This window comes from Eschrichtius robustus, chromosome 10 (genome assembly GCF_028021215.1).
Source record: "Eschrichtius robustus isolate mEscRob2 chromosome 10, mEscRob2.pri, whole genome shotgun sequence".
Classification (NCBI taxonomy): domain Eukaryota; kingdom Metazoa; phylum Chordata; class Mammalia; order Artiodactyla; family Eschrichtiidae; genus Eschrichtius; species Eschrichtius robustus.
In genome coordinates, this window is record NC_090833.1 from 101,123,022 (window position 1) to 101,142,291 (window position 19,270).

General features: G+C 44.0%; 1 pseudogene; it reads right to left on the bottom strand.

Annotated features, from left to right (window-relative positions):
- LOC137771006 (NADH dehydrogenase [ubiquinone] 1 alpha subcomplex subunit 3 pseudogene) overlaps nucleotides 1–18,915 on the bottom strand; it is a 45,620-nt pseudogene extending 26,705 nt beyond the window's left edge.
- Nucleotides 18,916–19,270: the final 355 nt, after the last annotated feature.

The following is a 19,270-nucleotide window of genomic DNA, read 5'->3' on the forward strand; positions in this document are numbered from 1 at the left end:
CAAAAAAAATAATATATTGAAATGTTATTGATTCAATATGTAATCAATAGAAAAGATTAGTAAAGAGTTATTTTACATTCTCTTTTTTCACTAAAACTTCAAAATCCAATGTGTATCTTATAGCACATCTCAGCTCAGAGTAGCCACATTCAAAGGATCAATTGCCACATGTGGCTAGTGACTATTGTACTGGATAGTGCAGATTTAGACCATAAAATATCCTTGTAATTCCACTCTTGAGATAATAAATATTAATTACAACCATTTTCTTTTCATATTTCAAGTTATTAAGATACATAGTCTAATGTATTATTTTACTTCATAACTAAAAATAAACCAATGTAAGATTTTAAAATATTTTTTCAAAGGGAAGAAGCAGAGACAGTGTGTAAAAAACTATTCTTTAAAGAGAACTTGGCTGCAAAGTATAAGAGAAATAGTGGTTAACTAAGATGATACAGGAAGGGAGGGAGGGTTGTTTGTTTTCTGATATTTACTGAGAGACACAAGTGTATTTATAGACCAAAGAAAGGAGACAAAAATACAGGATGAGACAGAAAATACAGAAAAAGGGATGTTAAAAATTTGAGAGTAGTCTGTCCTTACCCCATTGCTTAGGCTCTCTCCTTATCATAAATAGAATTCCCATGTATATTTCTATTTGGTTCCAGATTTCCTATTCTGATCCACTGATCTGTCTATTCATGTTCTGCTACCATGCTGTTGTCATTACTGAGGCTTTATAATATGTTTTAATATCTGGTTGCACCATTATTTTCACCTAATTGTCCTCCCTCTTTTTAAGATTTTCTTCCATTGGCTATTCTTGTTTGTTCATTTTTCATATAAATTTTAGAATCAGCTTGTCTAGTCCAAAAAATTTTTTTGGATGATATTTTTATGGAGAAGAGTTAACTTTTGGTCAATTCAATTCACATGGGCTCTTCCCTTTATTCTAAAACTAACTCTCAACAGCAGAAAACTAATGATGAAGAAAGATGATCAAAATGTGAGGAAGAAAACAGGCAGAGTAGACTGACAGAAGTCAGAGAGGAAGAAAGATCCAAGACAATGGCAGTGATAGACAAATCCAAATGCTCAGATAGAATGAAAGATATATGGACAGAAAAGTTTTTATGGACTTGACTACAAGGAAGTGTAGGGGAGCAAAACTTGCCACCCCAAAATGTCTCTTTAGCATGCTGATTATTTTGAGCTAAAAACAATCAAGGCCCAAAATACTCAGGAAGAAACTTTGACCTTCCCCCTAACTGCCTTAAAGAATCTAGATAGAGAGCCAGTCCCCAGAATAGAGCTGTCACCAGAGATATCTGTACAGAATATGGGCCAGGTGTGGTGAGAGGAACTCTAGGCAGGGCCTAGAGGTCAGAATTCACTCTGTGTTCCACTGTCTCTGCAGGGCCCAGCAAACATTTGTTTACCAAACATTTGCTTTTCTATTTCTGAATTGCCTTCCTCCCCTTTGAAGTCCCAAACTACTACCCCAACATCCTCTTTTGTCTCTAGCAGAAGATGGTAATTAGGTGAGTGGCTTCGCAAGTTACTCAGTTTTCCTGGGTCTCTCCTATGGATACATGTTATTAAACTTTTGTTTGATTTTCTCCTGTTAATCTGTCTCACGTCAATTTAATTCTTAGACCAGCCAGAAGAAACTAGAAGGGTAGGCAAAAATTTATTTCTCCCTGACAGAAATCATTGGTAACCTTGACAAGAACAGTTTCCATGGAGTTGTAGGGGCAAAGGCCCAGTATCAGGGGGCTGAGGAATGAATGGGAGAAAAGGAAATGGAGACTGAATGAATTGTGTGTGTGTGTTTGTGTGTTCATTGCAATGTGATGGAGAGGGGTTGGGCATTGGACGGCAGCTACAAAACTGGGTGGGGGCCGTTTTAATGAAAAAGATGTGAAAATGTTCATAGGCTGAGAGGAAATAACTAGTAGAGAGCAGGAGGTTTAAAATATAAGGAAAGGAAGATGGAGCAAGGATGAAGCTGTGGGGCTGAGAGCACAGATGGAGGATGAATCTTGGATCTGAGGTCATTTTAAAACGAAAGAGAATGTCAATGTGTCAGCAAGTGTGGGATGGAGAGCTGATGGGGCTTATTTTCTCTGTCAGGTAGGACCCAGGTCAAATGCAAGATGCTGAGGGGCACTAATAGACCAGTAAAAATGGTGACCCTCATTTGAGTGCCACTATTTGCTTGGTTATACTCCTCGGTGTATGCATCTGAGTGAAGGGTCAGCTGCAGACTGATTCAGTGTTAGGAGAACATAGAAGGATAAGGAGGTGAGGGCGTGGTGGATACAGATGGAAAAGAAGTTGATGTCATCAATCATAGGATCTTGGGTGATCAGTGAGGTAAGGAAAGGAACAAAAGACAGGGACAAGAGGACACAGACAGCATGGAAGGACAAAGAGGAAGAGTCAAGGGACATGTGAGCTCCAAATCAGGGCTGGGGACATGGCAGGGTATTATGCACTGAGTGTCTGTGTCCTCCCCCCAAAATTCGTATGTTGAAATCCTAATCCCAACATGATGATATTAGGAAGTAGGACCTTTGGGAGGTGATTAGGTCATGAGGATGGAGCCCTCACGACTGGGATTGGTGCTCTTATAAAAGAGACATCAGAGAGCTCCCTCTCCCCTTCCACCATGTGAGGATTCTGTGTGAAGACGTCTGTCTAGGAACCAGGAAGTGGGCCCTCACCAGACACCAAATCTGCCAGCACCTTGATCTTGGACTTCCAGTTTCCAGAACTGTGAGAAATTCCTGTTTTTAATAAGCTGCCCAGTCTATGGTATTCCATTATAGCAGCCTGCATGGACTAAGACACAGTGCAAAGACTATGAAAGGCTAGGGGTCTATCTGAAGAGTAAACTTGAGAGTTTACAGTTTCATGAGTGCAGCAATTCCTAAGAAATGATCAGTCCCAGGATTTAGCTATGGAACCAGCTAAATGAATTGAAATGGAGATGAATATATCTGGAGTTAAGGAACTATAAGGACTAGCTACTGGATGGACCCGTGAACCATGAAATCATCCAGATGTTAGCAGAAGTCAAAGCGGAGAGAGGTACTTAGAGTCACATGTCACAGTTTTAATGAGGTCAGGAAGAAGCCACAGAACATTGCAATGATTTTCAAACTTAAAAAAAAAAATGAAATACAGTGTGCACTCAAATACACGTGCATGACTGAAATAAGAGTTTTGCAAAAATAATTCTGCTATTTACTAATCTCTATTCTATTCTATTCTATTCTATTCTTTCTGTTCTGTTCTATTTCATCTAAAAATAAATGCTGGTCACAACTCCCTACACTAATTTCATCACCCAACTGCTGGATTGCACAGCATCCATGGACTCTAGATCCAGATGGCTTAAATTTTAATCCTGGCTCTATCAGTTATTAATAGGGTCCCCTTAGACAAGTTACTTGACTGTTCTGGGCCTCAGTGTCCTCATTTGTAAAATGGGGATCATGGTAATAATCCTTATCTTGTACGTAGTTGTGTTGGAGAGTGAATGACTTAGTACATGAAATGCCCTTGGAACAGTGCCTGCCACACTGTCCACGAGCTACTATCGTCATCATGTAGAAGAGTGCAGTCAGGGACAGGAGAAGCTGCTATTGCCAGGGGACAGAGCTGGCAAAGGAGGATGCTCTTTCCACAATGGCAGAGAGGAAAGGAGATCGCCTGCCTCCCCAGGAGTGTGTGGGAGAATGGCAGCCAGGACACGAAGATCCTGCAAGGAGGCAAGGCCTCAGGAAGAATCAGAGGTGAGGGAGCATGGCCTGCTCACTCTGGAGGGGGGCTTCCAGGAGGCAAAGTTTTAAGTGAAAGGTTAGCAGTGGGAAGACAAGCTGCAGTGAGGGGAGACAGGACCGGGGGGAATCAGCTCTGCATCAACACTAGAAATTTGGTTCAGATGGCCTTTGAAGCAAGTAAGACAGGCTCAGGGAAGTTGCCTTTCCTTCATTTTTATAACACATGCTCAAGCCGTAAAAATTGGGCATCGATAGTGATCAGGAAAAGTTGGCATTGAAAGAGCTGCTGGACCATCTAGACTCCGCTCTATGTTCGAAGTCCCAGAAGTTTTAGGGACATGCTAAGGCCCATAGGTAATTCATGGAAGAGCCAAGACAGACCTCTGCTCTAGAAACAATTATTCTTTTGCTTTCTCTGGCAGTAAAATTATTTTGTCCGAGAGTTTACATTTTGAGAGTAGTTACCCCTCCCTCTCTACTGAAGCCCACAACGAAACCTCCATCTTTACAAGTCCTTACAGCCCTTATCCTTATAATTCCCCCTTGACCTGTTCACATGTGGCCTAAAGATGTTATATGCATGCTGTATATCCAGCTCCATATTTGTGGATATGGATTTTATCTCCTCAGCTCCTGTGAGAACAGGGGCATTGCAGTGTGCCTCATTCATTCATTCAAAAAAAAATTAACTGGGGCCCTACTATGCACCAGGTACTATTCTAGTTGCTGGGAAACATAGTGCTTAGAAGTGGGGGAAAACAAGTTGCAGGGGGGACAATTTACCAATAAACAAATAATCAGGTGACTGCACCATGGGTGGAGAAAAGAGCTCTGGAGAAGACTAAAGCAGGGTAAACAATTAATTAGTACTCAAAGAACGTTGACTACTCAACCAATACTCAACTGGTAATCAACTCCTTGATTGATCTGAGGGTCAAATTCTGAAGTCCATACAGGACATAGTTTGGGGGCACCAAAACATGCTTGATGGTCTTGCCTTAGGACACGCTGGCGACTCTTCCCTGAGGCCAGCGTTACACTGCTGACTGTCACAGCCACACCGTCTCCAGCCTGGCTCTGTGAGCCGTTCTTGGAAGTGGTAGGTGCATCACCTCTTATCAAGTGTTGGATGCTAAGGGGTCTGGGGGTGGGCTTCCGCCTCCCTGTGACATGACTGCAAGGCTGGCAGGGAGCCCCACTGAGCAGAGGGAGGCAGGTTCCGCCCAACACATCTCAGGCAGCCCCCAGAATTTGAAAAGCAAGGACTAGCAAGGGCTTTTTGAGCACAGCTTTCCACAGCCCCGCACCCCTTACCTCAATGTGGATGAATTATAATAGGCCACAGGAAAACGTCTTGAGAAAGCGTGAAAACCATACCCCAAAGGACACTTTAAAAGGGTAGTCCTTGGGCTTCCCTGGTGGCGCAGTGGTTGGGAATCCGCCTGCCAATGCAGGGGACACGGGTTCGAGCCCTGTCCGGGAGGATCCCACATGCCACAGAGCAACTGGGCCCGTGCGCCACAACTACTGAGCCTGTGCTCTAGAGCCCGCAAGCCACAGCTGCTGAAGCCTGCATGCCTAGAGCCCGTGCTCTGCAACAAGAGAGGTCACCGCAATGAGAAGCCCACGCACCGCAGTGAAGAGTGGCCCCCGCTGGCCGCAACTAGGGAGAGCCCACGCGCAGCAACAAAGACACGATGCGGCCAAAAATAAATAAATAAAATAAATAAACGTTTTTTAAAAAAAGGGTATTCCTTATGTACAGAATTCCCCAAGCTCTCTAATAAAGCTTCCTTGTTTTCACAGTTTTCCTTCAATCAATTGTTTTCAAGGTGAACTAATATGAGAAATTTCCATTTTTATTTCACCTCACATGCTAACAAATGCCCTTGGTCAATCTCCACCTCAATTAGGCACAGGCAGGTGCATCGTTGGCTTGTATTAGAAGGTGGGTACACACAGGATGTCTGGGACTGGGGTGGTTACATCAGAGAGAGCCTTGCCCACACCCAACCGTCTCACCTGCTTATGTTGCTTCTGTGAGCTGGTAACACTGTTCTGGCAATCACTGGGAACCTAGATGAGTAAGCAGAAGCTGGTGCTTTTCCTTTTTTCTTTCTACAGTCTGGTCGTTTGAGCGTATTTTGAAACAGTAGACCCATGACATTACCCTGCAAAATATGTACAACAAAAATGAACTAATTAAATAATGCAACGTGATACTACAATAATTTACAATCATACTATCTAACATTGGAATAGAGTATCGGGGGCCAGGAGGGATGACATTCATGGCAAGAGGTAGAGAAGGGAAGGATGAGATGAGTGACTGACTTCAGAAATGTTTTTCCTTTCACCAGAGTTGTAAAGAAAGCCTGCGCTCTAGGGAAGTGGTCTCATCCAGCCGGAAAAAAGTTTAGGCACACACACCCATATTCTACACTGTGCAACTGCAGGACAGTTTCCTGGGAGGAGAAATAGTGGCTCAGAGGGAGAAGTGGGCAAGACACAGCCCTTCACTGCACACTCTGCCTCTTTCATTTGTTCCTGGAAGCAAGGGGAGTTCCAGATGCTGCTGGCTGTGGAGGAACAAAAGCAAGGGCTGTCTCCTGGCCACAGGAATTGAATCCAATCCAGGTTGAGCCAATACTAATATTGGCCAACAGTCCTTTTTTTTGTTTTTAATTTTTAATTTATTTTTGGTTGCTGTGCACGGCTTTCTCTAGTTGCGGCGAGCAGGGGCTACTCTTCATTGTGTTGTGCGGGTTTCTCATTGCGGTGGCTTCTCTTGTTGCGGAGCACAGGCTCTAGAGCACATGGGATTCAGTAGCTGTGGCACACGGGCTCAGTAGTTGTGGCGCACGGGCTTAGTTTCTCCGCGGCATGTGGGATCTTCCCGGACCAGCACTCGAACCCGTGTCCCCTGCATTGGCAGGCGGGTTCTTAACCACTGCGCCACCAAGGAAGTCCCAACAGTCCTTTTTATAATGATGACCATTCTGAGTTTTCTAAAGGTCACAGAGGCATCTAGTGAGTGACCACCAGAGACTGTCCTTTGTTCTACAAAGATAACACCACTGACCCAGTATAGCTTCAGCAAGGGCTTACACAAACAGTGTAAGTAGGTCTAGACCACATGTTTGTTTATGTGAAGGGAACAGCCTGTCTTTACTTGCCAAGGTGGGCCAGCCCTCTGACGCTGCAGCTACATTCACAGAGGTAGCAGAGGAGTTAAAATAGATTTCTTTGAACTTTTTCTTCTTTAAGTCATAAGCAGGGGAGGAAAGTTGGCCAGCTTACACTTCTAGACCTAGCTGATTGAAAAAAACAAAAAGTGTGATAGTACAGTATGCTTACAAGCTTCTGGTTTGCTTATATACAGCTTTTTATAATTTAATTTCTCTCAATTAAAGGGAAAAGATTTTTGATATTCACGGCATCACAGGGTAGTCACTGGGAGTCCCTAAAAGCTAGTCCTTTGTCCCTTTAGCATCCTATTGACATCCTTGAAAGCTTCTTAGCTTCCTGGCAACGACAGGTATACCAGGCCCACTGTGAGTTTTCTCAGCCTTGAGACAGTTCTCAGCTATTCTCCAAGATGCCTTTTAGGGGAGAATAGAATTGGTAACCAAAGGGTGGATGTTTGGGGAGCACATGAGAAATGATGGTGGGCAGAGACACTGTGGTGGATGTTGAGACAATTTTTCTTAACAGGGGAAATGTTTCTGGGAGTTCACACTGACTTTTCTAATTTGAATTTAGATATGTTTTTCTCTGCCACACATTTACTAAATTCCTAAACCCTCAGGCAACCTATGATTATACCTACATGTCTTCCCTCTCATTATTGTGTGGTCAATTTATTGAAGCATTTAATAGATAAAATACTTAACAAAAAAAGCATGTTATTAAACAATTTAATGTAAATCCTTCATTTCCTTTACTATATTAAAACCATTTTCTTAGGTCCTGCATTTTATCTACTAACTATACCAGGTAACTGACATGTCTTACCTTTGCCGTATGATGCTGGCCCTTGTTAACTAGGAGGCAGGGGGAGATCTGAATTGATTCCAGTTGCCAGCTTCTTTCATCTCCTCTCTCATAGACGGGCCTGGTTATTTGGCTTTGTAACTGCTTTACTGAGATATTTAGGCTGTCCCAAGATATGTGTCAATGGCAAATTGATTATTTTGAATTAAAGTTACTTAAGAAACAGCCTATGCAAGAGGGACACACTGACTCTCCTTTCTGTCTCCCTGAAAAGCAGGAAATTAATCTCTCATATGAAAGATACACTCCCTGCATCTGGAGGTAGAAGGACACCCTTATCACTAGAGATATGAAATTCAGGCCAAGAAGCCTGTATAAACAAACCTTATTTACTTTACTACCCCAAGCCCAAACTCCAGATTCTTCACTAATTAAGCACCCAAAGCCTAAATTTCTTTGTCCTGACAATTCCTCGCAAATTTATTGTTTCTTTGTCTAAAAAGTATATAAGCTGCCTGCTTTGGTCACTTCTTAGATTCCATTTCTATGAGACTCTGTGTGCACAAATTAAAATTTGTTTGTTTTTCTCCTGTTATTCTGTCTTGTGTCAATTTCATTATGAATCCAGGCACAAGAACTCAAGAGGGGTAGAGAGGGAAGTTTTCCCTTCCCTGACAGTAAACTTCACATACCTTTAGGAGAGGAAAAACTTATTTTAGGTTGATTGACTGGGACTCTGTAAATTAGACTAACAAAAGATAGATTGACAAGAGAAAGAGAGAAGTTCATACAGGCAGGAACACTCAGAAATGAGTAACTCCAAGGTGTAACCTGGGCTTATGCTGCATCTCTACAGAACAATAATAAATTTTTAGAGAGGTGACAAGATGAAGGAAAGGACTTTGAGTTTCTAGGGACCACAAATTGTGGGAAGGTAAATACATGGGGAAATTGATGGAAGATAAGAGCTACTTGCAAAGCAGATTCCTCTGCTGTGTCTCAGGGCTGATCTGGGTCTAGTGTGGTCAGGTGATTAACTTCCCTCCTTCCTGCTAGAGAAAGGAGGAGGGGGACGCCTTTACAGATTGATGTCTTTTTAGGCAAATGGGAGGGCAGAGAACTTTTCTTGCATCTGCTGCTTCTCAGTTGCCTTCAGCTTAAAAGAATCCCTATGTCAAAGTGGCATATTTTGGGTGGCATGTTCTCCTACCCTTTACCATACAATTCATCCATTTAAAGTATATAATTCAATGTTTCTAGTATAGTCGTAGAGTTGTTCAACCATGACTGCAATCTAATTTTAGAACATTTTTAGTTCCCCCACACCCCCAAAAGAAACTTCATACCTATCAGCATTCAATCCCCATTCTCCCACCTAATACCCCCAACCCAGCCTTAGGCACTATTTTACATTTCCACAAGCACCATATGAGATTACCAATTTCTCTACATTCTTGCTAGCATTTGTTCTGTCCTTTTGATTGTATCCACTCTGGTGAGCGTGAGTGAAGTGTTCTCACTGTGGTTTTGATTGGCAGCTCCCTAATGACTAATGATGTTGAACATCTTTGCATGAGCTTGTTGACTATGTCCTTGGAGAAATGCCTAGTCAAATCCTGTGGCTAGTTTTAAATTAGGTTATTTGTCTTTTTCTTATTGAGTTGTAGGAGTTCATTGTCTGTTCTAGATACAAGTCTGTTATCAGATATATAATTTGATTAAATTTTCTCCCATTTTCTGAGTTGTCTTTTCCCTGATTTGATGATATTATGTATAGCACAAAAGTTTTTAATTTTGATGTGGTCTAATTCATCTATTTTTTCTCTTGTTTCTTTTGTGGTGTCATATCTAAGAAACTATTGCCTAAAACAAAGTCATGAAGAATTCTTCCTATATTTTCTTCTAAGAGTTTAATAGTTTCAGCTCTTATATTTAGGTCTATGAATCATTTTGAGTTAATTTTTGCATGCAGTGTTTGGGTCCAACTTATTTTATTGCATGTGAATGTCCAGTTGTCCCAGTACTGTTTGTCAAAGAGGCTATTCTTTCCCCATTGAATGCTCTTGGAACTTTTACCAGAATCATTTGACCATAATGTGAGGGTTTATTTCCAGCCCCTCAATGTATTTCATTGATGGATAGGAGGTGGGCCTTTTCTCTCCCATCTGCAGACAGATCCATGACTCAGTTGCTAAGACATATTCTGATCCTATGTAGGGTCTTACAAGTCCCTTTCTTCCAACACCGTGGGGTTGAATCTGTGTCTGCTGGCATCTCTGACCTTAGGCCTCAGTTCTGTTCACAGTGTCTCTGCCTATTTTAGAAGCCAGCTTCTATGGCTGGGGTCTTAGGATGTGATCTCCCGGCTGCCTTCTGTGCAGTAACTGCTTCCAGGCCCCTCTGGGGTGTGGGCCTGTGATAGCAAAAGATGCCCTTGACCCAACTGTTCATGCTTCACCGCCTGCTGTGCCTGCATTCCCCTGACACTGTTCATCTCCTGGTTGCTGGCTGTTTCACTGGGTGGCAAAACACCCAGAGGCTTGGTGGCTTCAAATCACAACCATCATTTTATCTGTGCAAAATTCTGCAGGGTCAGGAGCCAGGGCAGTGTTCAGGGTGGGTAGTCCTGCTCCACGCTGTGTTGGTGAGCAAATGGGTGAGGGGCTGGGACCCCTGCAGCTGGCACTTGAGAACCTGGCCCTGTGGTGGCTGAAGCCTGGGGGCTGGCTGGATCTCTCTCTCCACGTTGCTCTTTATATGGTGCTCGGGGAGGGAGGCAGAGGAGCCCAGCTTTCCCATGGTCCCACCTTGAGGCAGGAGATAGATGGGCTCCAGGCTAGGCATTTAGAACCGGCCTCCTGTTCCTGGGGTGAGAAGAAGATGGGCTCCAGGCCGGATATTCATTACCAGCACCCTGTTTACATTTCCTGAGGCAAGAGACAAACAGGCTCCAGACTACATATTTATGACCCGACTCCTGTCTATATTTCGAGATCGGCACTTCGATATAAGAAACAACAACAGGAATAGGGTAGATAATAGGACATTGGACACTTTTATGGCAGGGACAGAGAGGGGCTAAACCCTGTTAAAAGATCAAGAGGTCATACATTTCCCGTCCTTGGGGCAAGGGAGACGTCGTACATGTGCAGAAAGGCTCCTTGGGGGTCAAAGAGGAGGGGGCACCACCCCGTAATATGTGATGCTAAGGCCTCTATAATTCATTTTTACTGTGCTCCTCCTCATTAGGGAGGACTCCCACACTCTTTCTCTCCAGGTGTGCATCTCTGCCTTGCTTCTATCTTAACTAAACAAACTGTTTCTCTGTGTGCTCTCCCACTTGTTGTTGTGCTGTGTCTCTAATAATAAACTTTGTACCTGTTTCTACAGTTTTGCCTCCGTGAGAAATGCATTTTCCACTGGGGGCAAGAGCCCAGGGAGTGTGGTGGCTAGGATTCCTGGTTTTCATCCAGGCTACCCAGGTTCCATTCCTGGGCAGGGGATTAAGATCTTGCTTCATGTCCACCACTCACTGCTGTCTTTCTGAGATCAGTCTTGGCAGTTACACTTCTGCATTATCAAGGTCAAAGTCTGTCCAGAGCCTGCTGAGATACAAAGGGAAGGACTGGACTGACTCTACCCCTTGACGGAAGGGTGGCACAGTCACACCGCGAAAGGGCAAAGGGGATGCGAGACATTGTTGCAGCCTTCTTTGGAAACACGATCTACAACCAGGACCCCACATTGACTCTCCCCGGGGATGGCCTCTAACTAATAAACATCCAGGATAAGGAATGTGACAGCATCTCACCAAGTCCTGAGCAGAGTAGAAGTGCCTTTGGAATCATCGAATAAACGTTTGGACCATGTTGTGCTTGTCTAACTTTTTTTTCCTCATAAAGAAAAATGATTTTTGCAATGATTTTTGTCTTGGTAAGCATTTTTCCCTAGGATTGTGCTCCGAAATTTACTGGCAATTTTACTGTTGCTTACTCCTCCCTAATAGGAGTTCGGTGAAACCTCCACAGAACACGTTCACATGTTACGTGAAATAAAAATTATGCAATTAGACATTGATTCTCCCAGACTGAAGGTTTCAGGGGACTTAAAGGTAGAGATGCGCACACAAGAAATAAAACGACTTATTACAACTAGTAACTTCTAACAACCACCCCCCTCTCCCCTCAAGAAAGCTCAAAGATGTACAGGAATAAATCCTTTTATTTGCCATATACAGTGACGAGAGGCAAGGATGATAGCTCTGCAAGCCAGCAGGATGGAGGAAAGATTCCCCATCAGTGAGGTGGCAAGGCCTTGGAGAGGGGGTCTGTCCCCTTGGATGGGGTGCTAGGCAAACACACCCACATCCCTGCTCCACTACTTTAGTTATTGACAGAATACAGCTTTCTTTACCAAAGAGGTAACAACAGATAGCAAATCCTTTGGTAAATGCTTTAGATGGGTTTTCTACAAAGAAGGATAATTCTCTTGCGTGTCAATCTGAGTAAACCATCTAAAGAATTGTTGGCACCTGGGAACATTTTAGCCTTACAGAAAAGGCATAAAGTCTACAGATAACTTATGATCTGATATATTTCTTCCTGTGCCAATGAATTAAGCTTAAGGAACAACAAACTGAAAGTGCTGTAGGCATTGAATTCTCCGTGGCCAGACCTAGAGACAGCAGAAAGGGCTTTACGTATTAGGTTTACAAATGCAGCTGGATGGGTACTGACTGGTAGGTTGGGGATAGGCCAAACGGCTCATCCAGAGACTTGGATACAAACCCAAATCCACCATAATTCAAGGAGAGTTGGGCACCAGCCATGAGTCAGGCCTCTTAGATTAATATAGACACACCCAGAGGCTGCTGGTTGTTTTTCCTGGAGAGGGTGTGGATTATACTGTGAGAGGGTTTAAGTGGGATTCTGTGGGTCAGTGGCCTCTCTTCCAGCAAACACATGTGACTGCATTATAAATATCCAAGCACATTCTTGTCAAACCTCAGTCATCATAAAAAAAAAAAAAAATCCTTAAATAAAAATTGAAAAAAAAGTTTTAATTAGGTTAAATTTCCATATCTATAAGAGTTCTACCTTCTAGTGAAGAAATAACTTTCTTCTGCATAAAAATTTTCAATTTGAGGGACTTCCCCTGTGGTCCACAGGCTAAGACTTCATGCTCTCAATGCAGGGGGCCTGGGTTCTATCCCTGGTCAGGGAACTAGATCCCACATGCTGCAACTAAAGATCCCGTGTGACATGACGAAAATCAAAGATCCCGTGTGTGCTGCAACTAAGACCTGGCGCAGCCAAATAAATAAATATTTTTAAAAAATTATTAAAAAAAATTTGCAATTTGAGTGTCAATGTGGTCATTTTTGGTCTCTCTCCCTCTCTCGATCCTTCTTTCTCTGTTGTCTCTGGTGAAAATGGGCCACAGAAGCATGTTAATGGGAAAGGAGAGGCAGAGCGGAAGCAGAGGGGAAGAGCCTTTTTGGGGGTCACTCCTCAGAGCCGAGCTCTGAGGGCTCCACACTCACAGGTGAGGGGGATGTGAACATGCAGGTAAAGTCCAAACCCAAGGCCCCCAGGGTCCAGTGCACAGACAGTGAGCCCCAAACTTGGGCTTGTCCACTCACCTGTTCACATGTGGCTCAGGTAGTGCTGGAGCTAAGTTTTGGGCCCAGGGACCTGGTTTTCTCCCCTTGCCCCTGTCTGCTCTCCCTCCACCACATTGTAGAGCACATCGTTTATTCATCTGAAATTAGAGAAGTCCTGCCCAGAGAGAGACAGACAAACATAGTTCTTACCCCGCTAAGGGCAATTAGGGAAAAGAAGAACCTTGGATAAACTCTGAAAACCCTCACTCATGCCCGCTCCCACCTCCCACCCCATTTATACCTTGGTGCAGAGCATCCTCTGGAGTAGAAATCCCTCCTTCCCTCCAAAGGAGGAAAATTGCTGGACTCATAGGCCTGATTTGCCCTGGCTAGGCACAGAATGGTGACTCAGAGCCAACTCTCTTCAATAATAAATGGAGAGTCACCCACAGAGGAAAACAAAAAAAGGCAAGCAAGAAAAAAAAAAAAGAAAGAAAGAAAAGAGAAGTGAAGATGAGTACTGTATAAGGGAGAGGACACAGTCCCTAGCGGGAATATCAAGATGCATCAAAACCCCAAAACAGGGACTTCCCTGGCCGTCCAGTGGTAAAGACTCCAAGCTTCCACTGCAGGGGGCATGGGTTCGATCCCTTGTCGGGGAACTAGGATCCTGCAAGCCACAAGGTCAAAAAAATAAAATAAGAAGGCCCCAAAACAACCCACAGGGGATTTCAAGAAAAAGTGCACTGCCGACTCCCTTCCTCCCCTGCTGCCAGCAGTGGGTGTGGACACCTGGAGAAAAAACGCTTGAAATTCTCTCTTCAAATGTCCATGGAGGTCTTTAAAATACAGACTTGGAAAACAAAAACAAAACCCAAAGCCATAAAACTCTGGGGCTAACTTTTAATTTTCAACCTCTTCCTTTCCAACAAATAAAATTTCTTACAGTTGTTTTAGTTTCTTGGAGCTGCCTTCAGAAAAACTCGCAAAGCAGGTGACGTAAAAAATAGAAATTTATGCTCTCAGTTCTGGAGTCCGGAAGTCTGAAATCAAGGTATGGGCAGTGCCACACGCTCTCCAGAGGCTCTAGGGGAACATCCTTCCTGCCTCTTCCAGCTTCTGGTGTTCCCAGGTGTCCCTTAGTTTGTGGCTGCATCACTCCTATCTCGGCCTCTGTTCTCTCATAGCCTTCTCTGTGTCTGTGACTCTCTTCCGTTCCTTACAAGGATGCCAGTCATTGGATTTCATCCCACCCGAATCCAGGATGATCCCATCTTAAGATCTTTAACTTAATCACACCTGAAAAGATCCTTTTCCCAAATAACTCACATTCACACTTTCTGGGGGGTAGGATCTGGGCATATGTTTTGGGGGAAACATCGTTCAACCCACTACTTAGATATATGAAATATACTCTAAAACTTGGTCAGATGAAATACAGAGTGGATTTTTGTCAAACTCTTAAAATACAGAGAAATATATTTTAAGAGTAATTTCCAAGCGCTACTATTTGGCTGAGATTTTGATCTTAAACTTTTATTTCCTGGTCTGTTTGGTTTAAACAAGGGTTTAAGACTATAGTCACACTTTCCAGTCAGACCGAGGATTCCAGGGGGCTGGGCTGGGGTGAGTGTCCAAGTCAGAATGGGTGTCCCCATTCCTCTTGTCAGGACATCTCCTGGAAAGTCTGCAAAACCCTGCCTTGCAAATAATCCCCTTTTCACCCCTTTTCACTTGATATGCCAAGTCAGGTTGCTGTTCTCTGCTGGGCCAACCATCAATCCCCACTGTGTTATAAATCATCTGCACTTAACCCTCCAGAACTCCACCACCAGCCTTACCCATGCCGACTGACACCCATGTTGCTCTGAGGTGCAACCTGACAGGAGCAGATTTGGGGAATGTGATCTTCCCAGAAATCAAGGCCAATGTTCCCTTGGAGATGACGGTCCTTTTCCTGAGTAACTGCAGCATAAAATGTTTTGTTTATTGTTTTTCCAGATAGTGATTCTCAGAGCACATCTTATTAGTGGCTGGTTAAGGTCTTATTTCTTGATTAAGCCAACTCATTAACTCATTTTTTACCTCTATTGTGAGCAGTGACCTACATCTCTCCAATCGCAGCTTGGGGTGTGTGGGGTGCCAGGCATGAGCTGGAGGCTTTTAACACAGAAATAAACTTCACTGTTGTGGATGCCTGGGGAAATTTTGATTTAGTTTTCCCTTTTAAAATCTGAGGCTTTCGACAGAAATAAACCTCACTGACTCTGCATGCCTGCTGCTTGGATGAAAAAATTTTGGTTCAGCTCCATGTTTTAAAATCTAATACTTGTGAGCCGTCTCTCTATCCACCACTCTTTAGTGAAGACCTACTTTGCGCCAGGCATTGTGCTAGGTATATGATGCTGCCTTGAGACATCTACCATTTAATTAAGGAGAGGAGACAGACAATGGAAGATGTGGCAATGACATAAGGAAGATAAATCACATGTCAGGGTAAGGTAGGGCAGCATAAGGCGAAATCCCCAAACGAGTGGTGAACAAAGGCATCATACTTTCCATTGTGCAATGATGGCGCTGTGATGGTTTCAAGCAAGCATCCAAGGGCTAGCTGACCTCTGGTTGCAACATTAAAATTGCCTCCAGAAACCAGATCAGAGGCCATGTTCATTGCTTCAGTCAGACGATGATGAAATTGGACTCAGCCCAGTAAAAAACTTAGAAACAACTAAAGAAGTAAGGGATGATGATTTTGTGGATATGTTAACCAAGTTTTGTTCATTTTACATTTTCTATGAGCACAGACCTCATAGGATCAATCAGCTGATATTTATTGAGGATCGGAATGCAGGACAAAGGGATGCCTGCTTTAATCGAAGTAAGGGTATTGCTGAGCTGGTAAGTCCCACACCCACTAGAGCTGGAGGACTTCTCAGGAAGGATTTAATTAAGGGTAAGTATGCCCATTTGGAAGAGTCGGGTCTGGGGAGGTAGGGAAAGCAGGGGTTAAAGCTGAGAGAAAGAAGAGAACTGGGAAGATTCTGAGATGTCGTAGAGGACTCAGATGTGATTGGAGGCCTTTAATCTAAACCAATGTTTCCCAAAACGTGTTCCTTGAATCTTTGAAATGCTAGTGCTGAGAGATACCCTGAAAAAGGAAAAAAAGAAAAAGAAAAAGGATCTCGGTCTACTAAGTAAGCCTGCAGAGTCATAAGAAATTTCAACTTCTAGAGGCAGAGTTAGTAAGACCAAATTCTGACTTTTCCCATGAAATCCAAAGACTCAAAAAGAACAAGCTAAAATGTAAAACTAAAATCATTTCCAGGTTGCAGTTCAAATGGCCACTCTACAGAGATGTGAAACTGCACAATTCTTAAAATAAGGATGAGATATTTAAGGGTGCTTTGTGGGCCATGGCTCAGGTGGAGGCTGTGAGGAGACTGGTGCAGGGACTGTAGGTGTCCAGAGATGCCCTCCTACACCCAGTGCCTTGAGCCTGCTTCCTCCTCCTGGTGGCTGCCTGACCAGCAACCAGGGCTGCTTCAGGGGTGCAGGACCCTGTCCCCGTACAAATTCTAGTTACTAAATTTATTTTAAAACTTCTAAGGCTTCCCTGGTGGCACGTGGTTAAGAATCTGCCTGCCAATGCAGGGGACACGGGTTCGAGCCCTGGTCGGGGAAGTTCCCACATGCCGCGGAGCAACTAAGCCTGTGCGCCACAACTACTGAAGCCCGCGAGCCGCAACTACGGAAGCCCGCGTGTCTAGAGCCTGTCTTCCACAACAAGAGAAACCACTGCAATGAGAAGCCCGCACACCACAACGGAGAGTAACCCCCGCTTGCCGCAACTAGAGAAAGCCCGCGTGCAGCAATGAAGACCCAATGCAGCCAAAAACAATAATAAATAAATTAAATAAATAAATTAAAAAAAAAAAAAAAAAAAGACTCCTAGCCTCGTGTGAGGTCAAGTGCTTTATGGAGGCTCCAGAGTGATGGGCAGGGAAGCAGCACCTTTGATTTGTTTATCCCCCTCAGGGCACGTGACCGTTCCACACTATCCAGGCACTGTCTCTTTTTGTTTCGGTCTAGGGACCATCTGTTTTCTAATTGCCAAGTATACTCTTCCCAGCTAACCTCAAATCTCTCACCATGAGCTGAGGTGGCAAACACACCTCCATGGTTCCTGAGAACATTACTGTGTGACAACACAACTGTTCAAAAGGGTGACCCAGAGACATAGCAAAAAGTTTAGGTTAGATTTCATATTTACTTATTTCATGAATATTTCTGTGCCAAACTCACTAGGTGTTTTCATCTTCTTACATTCTCTGCTTAGAACATACACACTTTCAATAAGAGTTGTTGTTAAAGTTTCTGAACGGGTGTGCTTCAGTTATCTGAGCAATTTTATATTTTTGAATATTTTTTGAGTACCCCCTACATCGACAGCTACGTTAGCAATTCTACGACATGCTTTGAATGTGATGTCTTATCTCAGTCACTGCCTGTTACTACAGATTAATCGATCTGTATGAGTCCATTTTAATTAGGCCCTCTCTCATCTAGGGAAGAGTACATACAGTAGGAATAAGTAAATAAGATTCTGAATGCTACACATTTAAGTGTGAGTATCCTGCTTGATGTTTAGCTCACCACTAAGTCATTGAGAGGTGATAATGAAACTGGTTCTAGAAGTTGGGAAGTGTCGAAACCATGGAGATGAAAGATGTAATGAGAAACACAGGTGTATTGCTTAGAGACTGCCTAACACATCTAGTTGCCAACCTAAGGGGCTAAATTTAGATGCGGGAACAAAGCACACATGTTAAAGGAAGCTTGTTCCTTCTCTTGATCCGTGGGATAGAACAGGCCACCTGGATATGAAACAACAAGAATTGCAAGTGAAGGTTAGTTAGCAGGGTGTTCTGGTCTCCAACTACTATGTTATCTTGGCACCTCCCCTCTCTGGGCCTCAGTTTACTCATCTGTAAATTGAGGGGTGTCCCAGCTTTGCTAAGCCTAAGAACACTCAGAACCCAGAAAATCTCTTTGTTCATAGGAGAATTGTTCTTGGAAGACAAATCACTAAAAGGCTGAAAGTCACAGCCGTTCTGGCTGCAGGGTGGTGGGGCAGGCGCTTTCCCCTCCCACTTCCCATCCCTGTGCCCCCAGTGCAGGAAGAACAGCCAGTCCCTAAGAAAGCACAGCTTTGCTTCTCCAAATCCCCACACTGCACGTTGCTCCAATCTCTATCGCTTGTGGCAAGCCGCCCCAAAGTGCATGCGTCATGCAGGGCCATGATGCCGTTCACAGGTCCTACGGGGCAGGATTCACTCTGGGCTAACCTAGCACTTCCTGTGCTTTGCGTGGTGTCAACAGGATTATTCAGTGGTACCTTGGCTGGTAGGTTGGCTGGTCTGGAGGATCCAAAATCCCTTCCCTCACATGCCTGTGCCTCAATGGGGATGGCGGAGGCTGGGATCTGGCAGCGTTGTCACCGCTGTGCACATGGTCTCTCCAGCACCGCATTCTCGCACACTTGGACATCTTATATGAGGGCGCCCTTCTGGGGGCTTGTATCCCAGGATGTCACATCCTTCTCCCTAATTCAATCTACATGCTTCAGGCTTCATACACAGCTGAAACATACCCAGTGAAAACAGGGTAGAGACAGGTCCTGTGATGTAATAAAAGGTGCATATTTGGTCTCTGTCCCTGGTGCCTAGCATACAGCTCCTGAAATCTTTGGAATCTCTGGAGTGATGAGTGTCTCTTATTGCTAATGAGATAACTTTGGGGGCTGGGGGTCCTTCCTGGGTGGCCTCAGGGTAGGGGCTGGTCTCCAGAAAGACCCAGGGGAGAGGGGCTATAGATTGAGCTCAAG